This window comes from Rana temporaria, chromosome 8, assembly GCF_905171775.1.
Source record: "Rana temporaria chromosome 8, aRanTem1.1, whole genome shotgun sequence".
In the NCBI taxonomy this organism is placed as follows: domain Eukaryota; kingdom Metazoa; phylum Chordata; class Amphibia; order Anura; family Ranidae; genus Rana; species Rana temporaria.
In genome coordinates this window covers 106,165,536-106,182,126 of record NC_053496.1, presented here as the reverse complement: position 1 = coordinate 106,182,126, position 16,591 = coordinate 106,165,536, and positions in this window count along the sequence as shown.

The window sequence follows — 16,591 nt, the reverse complement described above, 5'->3', positions numbered from 1 at the left end:
ACCACTTTGCCATGCCATCAGACGCCTGTTAGTCTTATCTAAGGAACGCACCACCCGTATGTCCCTTAGATAAGTTTTCGGGAGCTGAGGGCTGTACTCGGAAAGCCTATCAGAGCCGCTCCACAGCCTGGCACTCCAGTAAGCCCTAGAGGGGCAGAGCACAAAGCGGCGACTGACAGTTCTTAGTTGTGCTGTGCTTTCAAGGCTCTGGGTGCTAACCTAGTTCATGGTAATGCTTTGCCCATTGGCATATGTACGTCACTGCAGGGTGCACACAGGCAGATCTTTGTGTACGACCATGAACTCCATTTTCTTAACACTTCATAATATTTATATAAAATATAATTATTAACAATTTTATATTTTTTAGTCCTGACCATGAAAAATAAAATAAATAAACCGCTATACATTTCTTGTAACCATGTCTAAGCTGTGTCCAGCCTCACCTATTAATCACCCATCACGTCTTAGGCTGGGCACACACACAGGCAAATAGCTAAGTGATAACAGATGACAGATGAGCCCAATTTATCACTGATATAGCCAACAGTTACTCTTCTCACCCGCTCAGAAATGTTTTTATTTTGGTGCCCATATAGGTGAATGTTTCATTTTTTACAGAGGGTGATATGATGCATGGGTTGCTGAGATTTTCCAATATGCTGATAAATGTCTGCATGCTACAATGAGCCCTTTCAAAACTTGCAAATGCTTGTTTTTGCCTACATGGGCATCATTGCAAGCACTTCTCGGAGGTATGGCATCATTTATGAACATTGTCCTGCTTATGAGAAGCTTATGGTAAATATGGCTATGGTGGAGCCCTGGCAGAATTGTCAAAAATGATTAAGTTGCCCATCCAGAAACTGGATTGATTGACACTCTTATGTCTGTTGGAGACCCCTGACCTGCTGGACGCTGCTAGGAGAACAGTTGTCAAGCAGATTAGAACTTTGTACTAATCCCTATTGTTCTTCATACACTGTCTGCCAAAGGTCTATGGCTGTTGGTTGGGAGGGGGATTGGTGACAGAAATATATAAATCTGGGGCACATGGTGGGGGGGTCAAATAGGGGACGAGGCGGCAACACCTGTACATGTAGAAGTGATCAAGCGGCTGTAAATCTTCTACAGGAAATTCAACAGCTGGTACTAAAAAAAATAAAACATCAGCTGCTATAGAAAAGAGGTAGAGTGTAACTAAAGGCAAACATTTTTTTGTTGTTTTGGACAAAGTGGAGATGGATTAGAACACATGCTATTTTTTTTATGGCTACCTTTGCCCCCTTTAGAGAGATTCATCCTCTCTATTTGTCCTGTTTAACATTATTGTCCAAAGAGAAAGTAAAAGAAAATCCCCAGTTTTGGGTGGACATCAGAACAGGTGTAGAGGAGAAATCTTCCAATGGGGACACTAATTCTGGTGACACCCCAAAAGTTCCCTCACTTTGAAGGGATTTCCTCCCAACTCCTATATTGGCTATGGGACAGAAAGTGAATGGAAATCTCCCCAATGGGACATAGATGGCAGAAAAAAAATGATGGGGGTTATAACCATATATCCATAATGGGAAAAAAAAATAAGTTTGCTTTTAGTTACACTAGTGGAAAAAAAGCGGCTGCCAATTCGTATTTATTGGGTGTCAGAAATCTCAGAGTGAGGTCAAAGCAACTGATCTTCATTACTGTCCTGGATTAGTGACACTAAAATACTGAGGTCATTCGAGCAGCCTGATAGCCAGGGAGCTGGCATTCTCAGAATGAGAGGTAAGTAATGGCAGCCTCCATATTCACACTTATGCATCTTTAGTGTTTTTTGCATTTTGCAGATTTGCACTACAGTCCATCTAACATGGTTTCCTATGGAACAAGTTCTGTTGAGCAAATCTGCAAAATGCAAAAAGCACTAAAAATGCATAAGTGTGAATCAGGCCTTAGTAAATGTTTCCTATAGGGATCCATTCACATTAATGTGTTACTGCAGCCCATCCATTTTGAATGCACCCCGACAAAGGAGGATTTTTACTGTTCTTGCAGCAGACCTGTACGTTTGCATTCTGTAGATGTGTTGGACTTGCTGTGTTACGGTATCATGCAGGATCGTTTGAACAGGCGCTATGTGTAAACACAAATTTTTAGCTCTTTATGCTGTTTTGTGCTTGTGGTGTTAAAGTACAGCTAAATTAAATGAAGCACTACCAGGGCTGGACTGGGACAACAATTTGGCCCTGGAATTCATCCAGACTGGCCCACTTTGACAGGTCTCTCCCACGGTGGCCGGGCAACTCCTGCACCCCCCCGGCTACCCAAGCCCCCTCTCCCCCTTCACTAGCCACTAGCGGTTCTACTTTATTAGAGTAGAAAGACTGGTACTGGTACTCTTATAGGCAGTACCAGTGGGGAAGCTAGACATTATTTCACCCGGGGCAAAGAATCAGTTTGGTGCCCCCCCTTATGGGACCAGATTAGGAAGAAGAGGATTTTTACTGTTCTTGCAGCAGACCTGTACGTTTGCATTCTGTAGATGTGTTGGACTTGCTGTGTTACGGTATCATGCAGGATCGTTTGAACAGGCGCTATGTGTAAACACAAATTTTTAGCTCTTTATGCTGTTTTGTGCTTGTGGTGTTAAAGTACAGCTAAATTAAATGAAGCACTACCAGGGCTGGACTGGGACAACAATTTGGCCCTGGAATTCATCCAGACTGGCCCACTTTGACAGGTCTCTCCCACGGTGGCCGGGCAACTCCTGCACCCCCCCGGCTACCCAAGCCCCCTCTCCCCCTTCACTAGCCACTAGCGGTTCTACTTTATTAGAGTAGAAAGACTGGTACTGGTACTCTTATAGGCAGTACCAGTGGGGAAGCTAGACATTATTTCACCCGGGGCAAAGAATCAGTTTGGTGCCCCCCCTTATGGGACCAGATTAGGAAGAAGAGGATTTTTACTGTTCTTGCAGCAGACCTGTACGTTTGCATTCTGTAGATGTGTTGGACTTGCTGTGTTACGGTATCATGCAGGATCGTTTGAACAGGCGCTATGTGTAAACACAAATTTTTAGCTCTTTATGCTGTTTTGTGCTTGTGGTGTTAAAGTACAGCTAAATTAAATGAAGCACTACCAGGGCTGGACTGGGACAACAATTTGGCCCTGGAATTCATCCAGACTGGCCCACTTTGACAGGTCTCTCCCACGGTGGCCGGGCAACTCCTGCACCCCCCCGGCTACCCAAGCCCCCTCTCCCCCTTCACTAGCCACTAGCGGTTCTACTTTATTAGAGTAGAAAGACTGGTACTGGTACTCTTATAGGCAGTACCAGTGGGGAAGCTAGACATTATTTCACCCGGGGCAAAGAATCAGTTTGGTGCCCCCCCTTATGGGACCAGATTAGGAAGAAGAGGATTTTTACTGTTCTTGCAGCAGACCTGTACGTTTGCATTCTGTAGATGTGTTGGACTTGCTGTGTTACGGTATCATGCAGGATCGTTTGAACAGGCGCTATGTGTAAACACAAATTTTTAGCTCTTTATGCTGTTTTGTGCTTGTGGTGTTAAAGTACAGCTAAATTAAATGAAGCACTACCAGGGCTGGACTGGGACAACAATTTGGCCCTGGAATTCATCCAGACTGGCCCACTTTGACAGGTCTCTCCCACGGTGGCCGGGCAACTCCTGCACCCCCCCGGCTACCCAAGCCCCCTCTCCCCCTTCACTAGCTACTAGCGGTTCTACTTTATTAGAGTAGAAAGACTGGTACTGGTACTCTTATAGGCAGTACCAGTGGGGAAGCTAGACATTATTTCACCCGGGGCAAAGAATCAGTTTGGTGCCCCCCCTTATGGGACCAGATTAGGAAGAAGAGAGAAACTCCCAGGCCATAGCTGTTGAGTCAGCTGTCTGTCCCCACCCCCATGCTCCTCTGTCATCCCCCTGCTCGTCTGGTCCTCCCCCCTGCTTCTTTGTTCCCCCCAGGTGAGCGCTGTGGGCAGGGAGAGGAGGTGAGCGCTGCGGGAAGGGAGAGACAGAGGAGTGGAGGGGGGCGGCGGTCCTCTGTCACTTAAGCCGGCCCACCAGGAAACTCCCTGTAGTCACAATGGCCAGTCTATCCCCGAGCACTACCCCAGTAGGGGTTACAGATACCTGTGATGAACACCTTACGCTCTCCAGCCTCTCTCCTTCCCAACCACCATGCATTCAGGCAAAGTTTGCTTGAGTTCTGATGATTAAGATTCAATTGTGACAGCACAGCCAGAAGGGTCAGGAGAGGGACTGGGGCTTGAGTGCAAAGTAGACGAGCAAGGGGAAACCAGACTCTGCATGACCAATATGGCAGGACTGCTATTATTAAAACCTCCTCCATCATCAGCCTCAGCAAGAATCTCATGGAGGGAATGTAGGGAAGGTGTAGGCCAGACTGAAATTCCATTGTGAGGAGAGCACATCGGACTCCTTCGCCTTGGGGTGAGGAAGATTAGCTAGGGACCTCACATGTTTGTGGTTGTTCCAGTAAGCAAATAAACCCACTTGGGTTAATTGAAGCAAGACTTGCGGGTGAAGCTTTCATTTGTTTGGATCCGGAAAATTGTTAGAGAGATCTGCTTCTGTGCAGGTAGACCTGCTTCAAGTGCCCCTTGCCTCTGAATTTAGGCAACTGCTGCTCTGTTGTCCATCTGTAGTAGGACTGACCTTCCCTTTATTCTCGTGGTAATTAATTTAAGAGCCAGATGGGCGGTCCAGATCTCCAGAATATTGGAGGCTAGTCCCCCTTTGCCTGAAATTCCATCTTTCTTGAGTGCGGATACCCTCGCAGTGGGCCCCCCAGTCCCTTTAGCTGGCATCTGTCATAATCGTGTTCCAACTCAATGGACCTAAGGGTCTTGAGGCTGTCAGTAAATACTTCCTCAGCCACCACCACAGACCCTTCCTTATACAAATTGTGCCCTCTTCACCGGGTAAGGAATCCTGTATAGAATTGCCCCAAGTGCCAGTGGGCCCAAAGAACCTTTGGGATGCGAGCTAACATCATGCCCAACAGGCTCAACCATTGAGAAGCTGACAGTAGAGGAGATTACATTGCCCTACATACCTTCTACCTGATGTACTTTATCTTCTGCAGAGGCAAGGCAATAGAAGCATTGGCCATGTTAAAGAGGGCACCCAGGTATACTAACTGCTGGGTCAGGAAGAGTTGTTGAAGTTTATTATTCACCCCAAGGACTACAAGGCGGCTATTAAGATCTTCCTGTGACTGAGCAGCTGTTCCTTGCTGCAAGCCAGGAGGAGTACATTGTCCAGGTAGTGATTGACCCAGAGGGATTGACCCATTCTCTGAGAGGTGCTAGGGCCGCTATCAAGACCTTGGTGAATGTCCTCGGGAGACGCAGAGGTCCAACAAAAGGCAGCGGAATTGAAGGTGGACCTGGCCTGCTGCAAATCTGAGATATTGCTGGAAGGAGGGTAGTATAGGTTAGTGCAAGTAAACATCCTGCAGATCTAATGAAAGCATCCAGTCTCCTGTCTGTACTATCTGGGCTATAGTCTGCAGAGACTCCATTTTTAATATTTCCAAGAAGATTTACCAGTTCAGTTTCTTGAGGTCCATGACTGACCACCAATAGTTGTTCTTTTTCTGAACCAGAAAAAAAGTTGAGTAGAAGTTGGTGTATCTTTTAGAGGATGGAACTGGTATCACTGATTTTTGGTCTAATAACGCACAAATGTACTGTCACAGAATCTCTGCCCTTTGTGATGCCTGCTCACCTTCAAAAAATGACCCTACCCTGCCCAGACCCCTTTAAGGTGGGACAACCTGGCCCCCACCGCAAGAGCCAGATGCTCTGATTGTCGAAACGATTTTGCGGTATCCTGGGGACAGTCAGAGTCTTCTGCCTATGGGATCTTAGAAAACAAAGCCTGGTGCCTTTCTAAGCTTTCCTTGTATGCCTTCACTGGCAGAAGACTAGTGATGAACGAACATCTGACGGGACTGTTCGAGAACGCTAACCGCGAATGATCGCAAATGTCCGCGAACCACAATTTTGCGGCGGGCCCCATTGACTTTAATGGCAGGCGAATATTAAAAAGCTTCAGGTCATATTTGCAGCCACAAAATACTTACTAGCTGTGCACAAATAGTCCCACAACATGGACACTGACCTACCAGAAGTATTAAGTGAAAAACCGGATACAGAAGTAAGTGCCGGCCATTACAAGCCCCAAAAATTAGCCGACAGGAAACAACTTTGTATTCTGTGGCTGGAGGTACATTAAGCCAGCCCTCAAAATGTCCACTCGCCTACTAGCATTTGGCGAGTGTATTTAAGCTGGGGGCGAGTGATGACAGGGCTGCATGACCAATCTCCCTCCAATCTGTGCCTACACTTAGAGTCCCGATGAGATTGGCGGCCGAAGAGGAAAGGTGCATGCTCGGGAAAAGTAGTCTGTTGAGCCGCGCACATGCAGAGCAGTACACAGGTGCTCTCCTTACAATTCTCATTAAGCCATGGGACCTAACAGTATGACCTCTCTGAGCCTGCCCCCCTCCCCCGGGCCCCGACCAATGTAGCTGGAGAGCAGAAAGTAATGAGTGAGGTGGAGGATTGCAAAAATTACCACTCCGGTGCAGCGCTCACTGAAAGTTGCCCTGACATGAGAGCGGCAGCCTTCTAGTTTGTGCAGTTTTCTTCTCCTTGTGCTCTATGTAAGTGTCCAGCAGTTCAGCCTGCGCACTGTGAGCAGACTGGTCTCAATGTGTGCTGTGCGGTGTCAGTGTGCGCTGTGCTATGGTGTCAATGGCTGTGCAGTTGTGTGGATCTCAGCGCTGGATTGTACTCCCTCCCGCTGTGCTGCAGCTCCTCTCCTCTCTGCCAGCCTGAATACAAGGGGGAAGTGGGGAAATGCAAGCGTGGAGCCGCACACACAGGCTCCTGATGATGAGATGAAAGGGAGAGAGAGAGAGGATGGATGGAAGTTGCAGAGGAGACAGCAAGAGAATGGGGAACCAGTTCTAGTGCCCTGTCCCTCTGGTCTGCCCCCAGTGCCCTGTCCCTCTGGTCTGCCCCCAGTGCCCTGTCCCTCTGGTCTGCCCCCAGTGCCCTGTCCCATTTTGTTAAAGTTGTTGTATTTAATTGGTAATATTTAATTTTGTAACTTGATTCTGCATAAAACATTGTCATTCCATGAGATAATCTACGAGGGCGTGTTTACGGGTGCAATTAGGCGCAGGGCAGTGTATGAATTAGGTGGGGCAACTGGTGGCGAGTAACTCTTGAGGCCTGGCTAGTGGCTCAGGACTTGAAATTTTGAGCCCTGCATTAAGCCATTCACCGGATACAGAAGTAAGTGTCGGCCATTACAGGCCCTAAAAATTAGCCCACAGGCGTTCACCTGACAGCAAACAACCTTGTATTCTGTGGCTGGTGGTACATTAGGCATTCACCGGATACAGAAGTAAGTGTCGGCCATTACAGGCCCCAAAAATTAGCCCACGGCCACAGGCATTCACCGAGCAGCAAACAACTTTGTATTCTGTGGCTGGTGGTATATTAGGCATTCACTGGATACAGAATAAAGTGTCGGCCAGTACAGGTCCAAAAAATTAGCCCACAGGCGTTCACCAGAATTTGAATGAGATCCATGTTTCATTCATTTTTATAAATGTGAGGTAGTCAACACTGTTGTGAGCTAGGCGAGTGCGCTTATTGGTCACGACCCCCCCTGCTGCGCTGAACGTCCTTTCGGACAGGACACTGGATGAGGGGCAAGCCAACAGTTCCATTGCAAATTGTGCAAGCTCTGGCCAGAGATCAAGCCTGCCCACCCAGTAGTCCAGGGGTTCATCACTTCTCAGTGCGTCCACATCGGCCGTTAACACGATGTAGTCAAACACCTGTCGGTCTAGTGCAGGTGAAAAATCCCTCTCTAGAGATGAGGATCATGTGCAGTCTGAGGACTCAGAGGATGAGAGGATTCCTGCGACTTCTCAGTCACTAAAGATGCAGGTGCATATTATGCAGAGATGGTGCGTGCCACTTACAAATTGCTTCCTGTTGAAGCTTCTAGGCCCTCTGTTTCCTCTTTGGGATCTCGGAAATCCCTGCAGGCTGCATGCGCCTTTCCAGTTTATCCCTTGCTGGATAAACTGATGTATGATGACTGGGTTCACCCAGATAAACTGTTTTCTCCTCCTAGGCAGTTTTCCCTCCTTTATCCTATGGAGGAAGGTTTCACTAAGATATGGGGGGTACCTGCTATTGATGTTGCTTTTTCTTATGCAAACAAAAACCTGACCTGTCCTATAAATAACGCGCAGGGTTTTTAAGGATCCAACTGATAAAAAGCTAGAGTCCCTATTAAAAGCCTCCACTGCCATGGCTGGGGCTGTAGTACAACCTGCAGTTGCAGCCATTGGTGTATGTCAGTTCCTCAAGGAACAAATGAAGCAGATGATTAACCTCCTCCCTACAGAGATGCACAGCCTATAGCATTAGGGTGTGCACCCAAAGCTCAAACACACGTTCGTGTGTGTGTGTGTGTGTGTGTGTATATATATATATATATATGTGTGTGTGTGTGTGTGTGTGTGTGTAAGTATGTGTGTGTGTGGGCGTATATATATATATATATATATATATATATAAATATACTGTATTTGCTGGCGTATAAGACTACCTTTTACACTTAAAAAAACTGGCCAAAAAGCAGGGGTCGTCTTATATGCCGGGTCAGCTGCTCGGATGCCTGCTGCATGTGCAGTAATACTGTATGTAGCTTCGGCTACATACAGTAAATACCGCTTAGCCAATCCCGGTGAGCGATGTATTCAAATGAATACAGAGCCTGCTCGGATTGGAATAACAACCTCTGCCAATCCGAGCAGGCTACATACAGTAGCCTGCTCAGATTGGCTTTGAGAGTCAGAGAGGTGTGGGCTGATGATGTTACAGCCTCTGCCAATCCAAGCAGGCTTTGTATTCATCAATATAATACATCGCTCGTCGTGATTGGCTCCAGCTCCAGCAAAAAGGAAGAAGAATATGGTTCCAGAAGGTAGAAATATGAAGCATCGGAAGCCTCGGAAGGGGGGTCGTCTATATGGTGAGTACAGGAAAAAAAATCGCAAAAAACTGTATAATTAGGGGGTCGTCTTATACGGCCAGTCGCCTTATACACCGACAAATACGGTATATATATATATATATATATATATATATATATACATACATACACACACACTATTGTCCAAAGTGTAGGGACACCTGCCTTTACACACATATGAACTTTAATGGCATCCCAGTCTTAGTCCGTAGAGTTCAATACTGAGTTGGCCCACCCTTTGCAGCTATAACAGCTTCAACTCTTCTGGGAAGGCTGTCCACAAGGTTTAGGAGTGTGTCTATGGGAATGTTTGACCCATAGGCATGTGGACAGGGTGTGTTGGGTGTGCCTGGAACACCCTAATCACCCGTGGTGTTTTTGTAGCCCCATGCCGGCTGTCTCCCGATTTCTGCCCGCTGGATTGCTGTGAAATGCTGCATCCAGATTGAAGAAATGTGTAGCCCACATTGAGAGGGTATTGGGGCTTTTAAGATCCGCTCAGTGTGTGACACTGTCATGTATTGTAAATGCATGCAGGGAGAGAGAGGAGCTGTCAGAAATCAGCAGTGATTTCGGGGGTGGGCAGGACCGAGCAGCTATTGAACAATAACCAATAGGATGGGGTCTGGGTGGGCTGCTACATGTAAGAGGCCCCGCCCCCTTTCTTAAACAGCCCAATAATTGGCTGGTGTTCGATAGCTGCTCAGTCCCACCCCCAACATCACTGCAGAATTATGACAGCTCTTCTTCCTGCAGGCAGTTACAATAGATGACAGTGTCACACACTGAGCGGATCTTACAAGCACCAATTTCTGGTTAATGTGATATCCCCCTCTTCTCTGTCAGTGGTGCCAATCAGTGCCAGTGCCGATTGTCAGTGCCAGTCAGTGCCACCTGTCAGTGCCAGTCAGTACCGTCTTTTAGTGCTTCCAATCAGTGCCAACTGTCAATGCCACATGTCAGTGCCAATCAGTGCTACCTGTCAGTACCAGTCTGTGCTACCTGTGAGTACCAGTCAGTGCCAATCAGTGCCACCTGTCAGTGCTAATCAATGCCGCCTTTTAGTGCCAACCAATGCCACCTATCAGTGCCCATCATTGCTGCCTATCAGTGCCAATCAGTGCCATCTATCAGTGCCAATCAGTACCACCTGTCAGTGCTGCCTATCAGTGCTTCCAATCGGCGCCACCAGTCAGTGCCCATCAGTGCTGCCAATCGGTGCCACCTATCAGTGCTCATCAGTGCTGTCTATCAATGCCCATCAGTGCTCATCAGTGTTGACTATCAGTGCTGCCTTCCAGTGCCCATCAGTGCAACGAAATGCTACCTATCAGTGTTAATCAGTGCTGCCTATCAGTGTTAATCAGTGCTGCCTATTAGTGCCACTCAGTGCAGCCTATCAGTGCCATTGGTGTTGCCAATCAGTGCCGCCTATCAGTGCCAATCAGGGCCCTTCAGTGCTGCCTGTCAGTGCCCATCAGTGCACTGAGTACAGGGATGGGGAGATGAACTCAGCCGACAGTAAAAATTGTCCATGGGGTGCCGGCCTGGTGGGGCACAACTGAAATCTGTTGATGCCAATATTTAGTATAATAGGTATTCATCACACTACTATTTACAATAAACCAATGGAGGTAAAATAAAATAGTGTCAGTAAAAGGCCTGCCACTAAGCACTGTTTTGTGTTTCCATACCACAAAAAAAAAAGTTAATCGCTAACATACTAATTAATAACTTAACAATAATGGTGGAACCCTCTAATGTATGAAAATCTCAATAAACTTCAATATTACCACTATACCGGTCTCTGTCATATGTAACAACACATATAATGCACATCACACTGAAAATAAGACATACTGTATAAAATGAAACTTGGCAGGGATGGTGGAAACCCCTCCTATAGATATTTGTTATCAGGGCTTTTTTTCAGCGGGAACGCGGGGGAACGCAGTTCCGGCACCTTCTGAACTGACTGTATGTAATGGCAAGGGATGCTGGGGTGTGCTGCAGGGTATTGATGCTCACTGCTGTGGATATATTTTTGCAAGGAGGTCTATTGTTGCTGGTGGGGGGTCAGTGGGGTCTTATGTTGCTGGGGAGGTCAGTTGTTGCTGAAAGAGATCTACTGTTGGGGGAGGGTCTATTGTTGATGGCAGCCAGAGAGTCTATTAATGCTGGCTGTACAGAGATCTGTTGATGCTGCCGTGAGTCTATTGTTGCTGGCGGGGACATTTTGTTGTGGGTGGTCCATTGTTGTTAGGGGGATCTATTGTTGCTGACTGCAGGGGATCTATTTTATTGCTTTTCTTGATATCATTACCAAATTTAATATAAATTACTTAGCACCACAAAATGATACTTGGTTCTATATTGTCTAAAAGGGGCGGTACTGGGAGGTGGGTAGGGGGTGGAGAAAAGGGGTGACTCGGAAATGGGGAGTTCCTGCACCTATTGTCTGAGAAAAAAAGCCCTGTTATACAGATTAACTTCAAGTGCAACAACTTTTTAGTTGGGAGGTTCCCACCATTAAACCACTTTGGAATTTTAATCTTTTAGATTGCTGCACTTACTTTTATGTTTGTTACTATTATAATGTGAATTTTTGCAATTGAAGGTCATTTTTCTACCACCCTTGTTAAGTCCATGTCTTTATGGACCTTTCTTTGTGCACTGGTGCGCAGTCATGTTGGAACAGGAAGGGGCCGTCCCCAAACTGTTCCCACAAAGTAAGGTGCATGAAATTGTCTAAAATATGTTGGTATGCTGATGCCTTAAGAGTTCCCTTCTCTGGAACTAAGGGGCCAAGCCCAATGCCTGAAAAACAACCCCACACCATAACCCCCCTCCACCAAATGATTTGGACCAGTGCTCATAGCAAGGTCCATAAAGACATGGGTGAGCGAGTTTGTAACTGTGTGCAGGGAGAGAGAGAGGAACTGTCAGAATTCAGCATTGATGTGGTGGGCGGGACTGATCGGCTATCGAACACCAGACAATTATTGGGCTGCTTAAGAAAGTGGGCGAAGCTACGTACACATAGCAGCCCGCCCACTCCCCATCCTATTGGCTGATGTTCAATAGCTGCACGGCCCCGCCCACCCCCGACATCAATGCTGAATTCTGACAGCTCCTCTCTCTCCCTGCACACAGATACATTACAAGACAGTGTCACACACTGAGCAGATCTTACAAAGCCCCAATATCTGCTCAATATGATACCGTTTCAAGGCATGGGCGTCCGCAGATTTTTTTTCAGGGGGGGAATCATTTTAGGGTCACCCATGCACCGCCCCTTGTCGACAATGTCATTATCACATTATCATGGTTACTGCAGACGTAGTACAGTCCCTAGGGTAAGTAAAAGTGAAGTACAGTCCCTCCAGCTGGACGATCGCTCACTCTGGGTTCCCCCGGGGGTGACTCTGGTCAGTAGTGTAGCATGTCTGTACCCCGGCAGTGGCTCAGTCTTTTTCTGGTGGCACTGGGCAGCATGTCTCTCTGGCGGCGCTGGGCAGTATGGCTCTCTCTGGTGACGCTGGGCAGAGTGGCTCTCTCTCTGGTGGCGCTGGGCAGCGTGGCTCACTCTGGTGGCGCTGGGCAGCGTGGCTCTCTCTCTGGTGGCGCTGGGCAGTATGGCTCTCTCTGGTGACGCTGGGCAGAGTGGCTCTCTCTCTGGTGGCGCTGGGCAGCGTGGCTCACTCTGGTGGCGCTGGGCAGCGTGGCTCACTCTGGTGGCGCTGGGCAGCGTGGCTCACTCTGGTGGCGCTGGGCAGCGTGGCTCTCTCTCTGGTGGTGCTGGGCACTGTGACTCTTTCTCTGGCTTCTGCCCAGCACACTCCTCTTTCTTTGTCCTGTAGCACTCACTCCCTCAGCTTTTTTGCAGGCTGCAGTCTCTCAATCTCTCTCGAGCTGTAGCTCTATCGAGCTGTAGCCTTCTCTCTGTGGAAAATGGGGCCACCAATCTTCGGGACTACATGTCCCATGATGCTCTCTTTTCCTAGTCTCATTTGATTGGCCCTCAGTTATGGCCAATAGGGAAGGAACGGAGCATGCAGGAAGCTGGGCGGGGAATCTAGTGGGAGCCGCCGTCTCTTCTCCCTGACAGGAGAAAGGGGGGCGAGTGGGGGAAACCGCTGACTGTCACATCGCCACCAAGTTCTCTGCTGGACTGAGCAGGGAAAAGAGCCTGCAGTCACACTACACTGATGGGGGGGGGGCTTGACAGCACCTTGATGGTGTCAATCCACTGGTGGGTGGCACCTGGGCGAGGGATGCCTGCACCCACATAGCGACGCCACTGTGCTGAATTTAACAGTGCCAATCCGATCCCTGATTCCAGGGGGGGCACTTGACCCCCCCTTGCCCCTACCTGCGGATGCCCATCTCTCAAGGTGTACACATTTCTTGGATCTGGATCATGCAGCATTTCACAGCAGCCCAGGCAGATCTCGGGAGACAGGTGGCATGGGGCTACAGTACACAAACACTGCATGGGTGATTAGGGTGTGCCCAGGCATGGTGGAGAGTATATAGTGCCATCAGTGTAGTAAATATAATACACTGAAAAGTATATAGTGCAGTCAGTGTAGTATATATAATGCAGTGGACAATATATAGTGCCGTCAGTGTAGTATATAGAATACAGTGCAGGGTATATAGTGCAGAGTATATAATACAGTGTACTGAAGTGGTTAAGGGGAACCCTATGACAGAATTGAGAAAACAAACGGCGTGGGATCCCCCCAAAATTCATATCAGGCCCTTCGGGTCTGGTATAGATTTTAAGGGGGAACTCCACGCCATATTTAAAAAAAAAACAGAGTCGGGTCCCCCCCTAAAATCCATACCAGGCCCTTTGGGTCTGGCATACATTTTAAGGGGAACACCACGCCAAAATGTAAAAAAAAATTGTCCCCCCCAAAATCTGGTAGGCTAGGAAAGGGGGGGGGGGTGAGCAAGCACCCCCTAAACCGTACCAGGCCACTTGCCCTCAACATGGGGAGGGTGCTTGATGGGGACAAGAGCCTCTTCCCGACAACCCTGGCTATTGGTTGTTGGGGTCTGCGGGTGGGGGACTTATCGAAATCTGGATGCCCCTTTTAACAAGGGGGCCCCCAGATCCCGGCCCCCCCTATGTGAATGGGTATCAGGTACTTGGACCCCTACCCATTTAGCAAAAAAGTGTCAAAATGTAAAAACCATAACAGCCAATTTTTGACAATTCCTTTATTAAAATATAAATATAAATCCAGCGATGTCACCAAGTGACCCTGCTTTCTTCTGACATAATGTGATGTCAAAGGGGGGCGGGGTCATCCGGTTACCTCATTAGGTGGCGCGCCCTTGCCTTTATAAAAGCTGTCGAAGCCAGCAGTCGCCGGGAGGCCTCTCATCGAGGCAGAGCTTTTTCTATATTTCGGGACCATCGGGCGGCGTGATTGATGATGGATGGACATCGCAGGACACTTTGTTTTAATAAAGGAATTGTCAAAAACTGTCTGTTGTGGTTTTTACTTTTTGATACATTTTTTGGTAAATAGTTACATAGTTAGTCAGGTTGAAAAAAGACACAAGTCCATCCAGTTCAACCATAAAAAAATAAAATAAAAAAATATCGTACAATATCATATACCCAATTCTATACCCAAAATTTACCCGATACCCATTCACATGGGGGGTGGGTTCTGGGGAACCCCTTGTTAAAGGGGGCTTCCATATTCCGATAAGCCCCCCGCCCGACAACCAATGGCCAGGGTTGTCAGGAAGTGACTCTTGTCCCCATCAACAAGGTAAGGCTGCATTGATGGGCACTGGTGAGGCTGCATTGATGGGCACTGGTGAGGCTGCACTGCACAGTGAGGCTTCATTGATAGGCACCGGTGAGGCTGAACTGATGGGAAATGTTGAGCCTGCATTAATAGACACTTGTGAGGCTGCATTGGTGGACACCAGTGAGGCTGCATTGATGGGCACTGATCAGGCTGCATTGAGGGATACTGGTGAGGCTGAATTGATGGGCACTGATCAGGCTGCATTGATGGGCACTGATTAGGCTGCATTGATGGACACTGGTGCGACTGCACTGATGGGCACTGGTGCGGCTGCACTGAAGGGCACTGGTGTTGCTGCATAGATGGGCACTTGTTAGGCTGCAATGAGGGGCACTGGTGAGGCTGCAATGATGGGCACTGGTGTTGCTGCATAGATGGGCACTGGTGAGGCTACATTGATGGGCATCGGTGAGGCTGCATTTTTGGGCACTAGTGAGGCTGCATTTATGGGCACTGGTAAGACTGCATTGATGGGCATTGGTGAGGCTGAGCTGATGGGCACCCGTGAGGCTGCATTGATGGGCACCCGTGAGGCTGCATTGATGGGCAGTGGTAAGGCTGCATTGATAGACACTTGTGAGGCTGCATTGATGGACACAGGTGAGGCTGCATTGACGGATACTGATCAGGCTGCATTGATGGGCACTGGTGAGGCTACATTGATGGGCACTTGTGAGGCTGAGCTGATGTGCATTGATCAGGCTGCACTGATAAGGTTGTATTGATGGGAACTAGTGAGGCTGCATTGATGGCCACTGGTGAGGCTGCATAGATGGGCACTGGTGAGGCTGCATTGATGGGCACTGGTGAGGCTGAGCTGATGGGCACTGGCAAGGCTGCATTGATGGGCACTGGTAAGCTGGGCTGATGGGCACTGGTGAGACAGACTGCATTGATGGGCACCGGAGAGACTCCACTGATGAGCACCGGTGAGACCGCACTGATAGGGCAGGACTTAGGGTGGTGGGGGCCCCTGGGCTTGAGTGTTGAAGGGGCCCCCTGGAGCCGAGAATTGGGGGGGATCATAGTTGTTGAGCAGGGGGGGGGGGGTGCGCATTAAAGTTGTTGAGCGGGGGGGGGTGCCTCCTCTCACCTGTGCACGGAATGTGTCGGCTTTCTTCCCTTCAGCAGTCCTCCACACACCGCTCCGGTTCCTCCTGCTTCTGTGCTGCCTCCTCTTGCAGTGCGGGAAAATTAACCCTTTTGCGGGACTGCGGGAAGAAGCTGTCTGTGCGGGAAAGTCCTGCAGAATCTGTGTGTGTTGGGAGGTATGCGCAGGGCCGCCATCAGGAATTTTGAGGCCCCTTACACAGCTTAAGGCATGGGCCCTCTGGAGCAAAGAGCAGGGGGGGGGGGGTGCTGCCGCCTGAAATTGAGAAGCGGGGGGGCTCCCGCAAATTGAGAAGCAGGGGGGGGGGGGCCTTTACAAAAAAAGAAGAAATAAAGAAAATATATATACTGTATATATATATATATATATATATATATAAAAGGGGGTAGCCATCCGGGGCCCTGGGTACCTCTGGGCACTTTAATAAAAAGATAAAAGAAACCTCTGGGCCCTTTAATAAAAAATAAAATAAACATTTATAAAAAATACATAAACAAAGGGAGGTTGCCATCCGGGGCCCTGGGGATCTCTGGGCCTTTTAATAAAAAATA